General features: G+C 35.0%; 1 long non-coding RNA gene across 1 annotated transcript in view; it reads right to left on the bottom strand.

Moving 5' to 3' along the window:
• Positions 1-1,938: 1,938 nt before the first annotated feature.
• LOC144381460 (uncharacterized) overlaps positions 1,939-3,579 on the bottom strand; it is a 6,125-nt gene continuing 4,484 nt past the window's right edge. The window contains exons 2-3 of the long non-coding RNA XR_013446700.1: positions 2,435-2,497; positions 1,939-2,004 (exon numbers count right to left, since the gene is read on the bottom strand). This is a non-coding gene — a long non-coding RNA (uncharacterized LOC144381460). The remainder of the gene's footprint in view (positions 2,005-2,434; positions 2,498-3,579) is intronic.

Here is a 3,579-nt window from a genome sequence, read left to right as displayed (position 1 = left end):
TACCTACATCACATTTTCTTTATCCATTCATCCATTGATAGACAAGCCTATATATTTTTATCTTCAGAAAATCACAGTTCCTGGGACGCCTGGGTGGCTCAGTAGGTTAAACGTCTGCCTTTGACTCAGGTCATGATCTCAGGATCCTGGGATGGAGTCCCACATCAGGCTCCCTGTTCAGCGGGGAGTCTGCTTCTCCTTCTCCCTACTTGTGCTCTCTCTCTCTCTGGCAAATAAAATCTTTTTTAAAAATTTTAAAAAGTATATATATATATATAAAAGAAAATCACAGTTCCTTAGAGTCATGTGGCTAGACTTGACCATGATGTCATCAAGAGCTCCAGATACAAGAACAGCCAGAACCAAGTCCTCTTGCTGTGCAGCAGAAATCTGTGGGTTCTAAGGCACTGGAGTGAGATAGATGGTGGGCTTTCAGTTCAAGAGATTTTTCCTGATTAACTCCAAGTTTGACTTTCTCTAGTCCGGGTCTGGAAAACTACACATTCTAGTGGGAGGTGAAAATAGCATGTATAATGAAAAATAATGGAGTGTGGGATAAACTTAATTAGGAAAAGCCAATTATAATTTTACCTCAGAAGACTGAGATGCTTAGGGAAGTGAATTGAATCTTAAAGTTAATTAGGCAATAATATATTGTACCATTTGTTAAAAATCTTTCTAAAATTTATGTGTTCAATTTCAGAGTTACAATAGCAATAAGTTTTTAGGTCCATATACCTGTTTCCAATTCCTCATTAAATTGGCCATGAAAATACTGAAAACTAAAAACTGCCAAAGTGCCAAAGTCAAATAAATAAAATTAAAAATTAAAAAAAATAAATAAAAGTGCCAAAGTCAAGGTGGGATTTCTACTAACTGCATTATCCCCATATTTTACCACAATTTAACACACACACACACACACACACACACACTCACCCCCACATTAACCTGAAGGCAAGATACTAGAAATAATTCCATGACAGTAAAGAAAAAAAAAAAAGATGTTTCTTATAACTACTGTCTCATCAATATTTAACACTGTTCTAGAAGTTTTATTCAATGACATAGAAAAAGATAGATAAAAAACAGAAATTAGGAGGGGCGCCTGGGCGGCTCTATTGGTTAAGCCTCTGACTCTTGATTTCAGCTCAGGTCATGATCTCAGGGTCGTGAGATCGAGCCCCGCGACCAGCTCTGCACTCAGCTTGGAGGCTGCTTGAAATTCTCTCTCCCTCTCCCTCTGCCCCTCCCCCCTCAAAATAAATAAATTTAAAAAATCCTAAAAAAAAATAATAGAAACTAGAAGAAAAAAATGTCACAGGTACACAATGGTCTATTTGGAAAACCTTAGTAAATGAGTTAGAAAACTATTATAGTAATTATAATAAAAAGGAACACAAATATACACCATTCAATGTTAACTATAGTCAATCAAAATATAATAAAGAAAAGAGGCCATTCATTAAAAAAAAAGCAAGTGGGGCACCTGGGTGGCTCAGTCGTTAAGAGTCTGCCTTCGGCTCAGGTCATGATCCCATGGTCCTGGGATCGAGCCCCGCATCGGGCTCCCTGCTCCACGGGAAGCCTGCTTCTCCCTCTCCCACTCCCCCTGCTTGTGTTCCTGCTCTCGCTGTGTGTCTCTCTGTCAATAAATAAATAAAATCTTAAAAAAAAAAAAAGAAAAGCAAGCAAACCAAAGCACCTAAACAGGGGAGGTGATGAAGCTATGCTGAAGGAAACCACAAAGCTAAATGAAGTACCTGAGAAAAGTCTTGCTGTGACGTTGCTGAAAAATCCAGTACTGTGAATACATTACATTTCTTAAATGCAGTGTATACCCTTAATGCAACATCAGTCAAAATGCCAATTTTGAGGGAATTGATAAAATGATTATATAGCTCATCTGGAAAACAAATGGAAAGGAAGAGATCAGAACCTTTTAACAATGTAGAGAAATGTTGAGGGTCAGCGAATCTTGGGTGCCTGATCTTGAAGTATCTGCTGAAAAATAAATAAATAAAATGTTATTTGTTTTGGACTCAGACCTGGTTGAAACTGTACCGACTACTAGTTGGGTTATCTTGGGTGAGTGGCTAAACTTCTCTGAGATAATTTTTTTCATCTTGAAAATTATTATATACATATATATGTAAACAAAGGGTGGTTAGAATTAAGGGATCATTTTATTTCTTAGCACAATAGCTACCGCATGTTCTCTGTTATTACCTTAGACAACAGAACCTTTAGGGAAACATATTCCATGAACCAAAAGAGAATCACTTTTCAAACTTGATAAAGCAAATCATTTACAATGAAGCCGTACTGTGACTCTTCACAGGCTACGATAATACCCATTGCCGGTAATGGTGTGGAGAGGTAGATCCTGGAGTGAAAAATGGTGCAACATTACTGGAGAGTAATTTAAAAATACCTCTCAGGAACCTCAAAAATGTTTCTGTCTTTGACTCGATAATTCTACTCCTAAGAATCTAATCTAGAAAAAAAAAAAAAAAAAAGATAGGAATGAATAACTTAATTGTTATGTTATATATAACAACTCAAATATTCAAAAAAGAAACTATTAAGTAAAATATACCCACATGAGGATTTTTAGGCTATCTATATTCACGCAAGTAAAGAATTACAAATGACTTGATAAAATAATCACAGCAGAATAAAGAATATATATACAGTATAATCTCAATTTTGTAAGTTAGAATCATGTAGATACCTGTATCTATTTATGACAGGAAGAAATATAAAAGTATCTCTGGTCTGTCGAATTTCTGTTTTTCTATGTTCTCTAAATATTCTACAATAAATAATTATTTGTTTACACTAGAAAATATGTTATTTAAAGTAACATATCTGAGAACAATTAGGCTTCTATAAATCAAGAAATTAAAGAAAAGCATGAAATCTAAACAGTCTTTAAATGAAATAGAGAATGGGCGCCTGGGTGGCTCAGTTGGTTAAGCGACTGCCTTCGGCTCAGGTCATGATCCTGGAGTCCTGGATCGAGTCCCACATCGGGCTCCCTGCTTGGCGGGGAGTCTACTTCTCCCTCTGACCCTCCCCACTCTCATGTGATCTCTTCTCAAATAAATAAATAAAATCTTTAAAAAAATAAATAAATAAATAAATGAAATAGAGAAGACTACTTCCCTGTATTCGTATTATTTAGTTTAATTAATGTTTTGGCATTGATTTGAATTATTTAAAAGGCTTGGGGTTATCTCCGAAAATATTAATCATTCTACAATATTTATAAATATTAGAGAATAGAATGTTAGACCTAATATGTTTCAGGGGAATGACAGAATATTCCCTGGAATTGTATATATACATGGTTATGTTTTAATTGCTATTAATAAAGTTACCACTCCTGTAATTTTCTGTCTCTCTTAAAAAAGAAATTCAATTAAAAAATAATTGCGAGTCACAGTTATCTGGATTCTTGTTAATGAAAATTCTATCAAATGAAAATTAGAGAGTACCTGTATGTAATAATTTCCTATACTACTGAGGCACTGAGCATGACCCAGTACATATCAGATCTTGGTGAAAATTCCAATT

The sequence above is a fragment of the Halichoerus grypus genome, chromosome 4 (assembly GCF_964656455.1).
Source record: "Halichoerus grypus chromosome 4, mHalGry1.hap1.1, whole genome shotgun sequence".
NCBI lineage: Eukaryota > Metazoa > Chordata > Mammalia > Carnivora > Phocidae > Halichoerus > Halichoerus grypus.
This window is presented reverse-complemented; position numbering and strand designations above follow the sequence as displayed.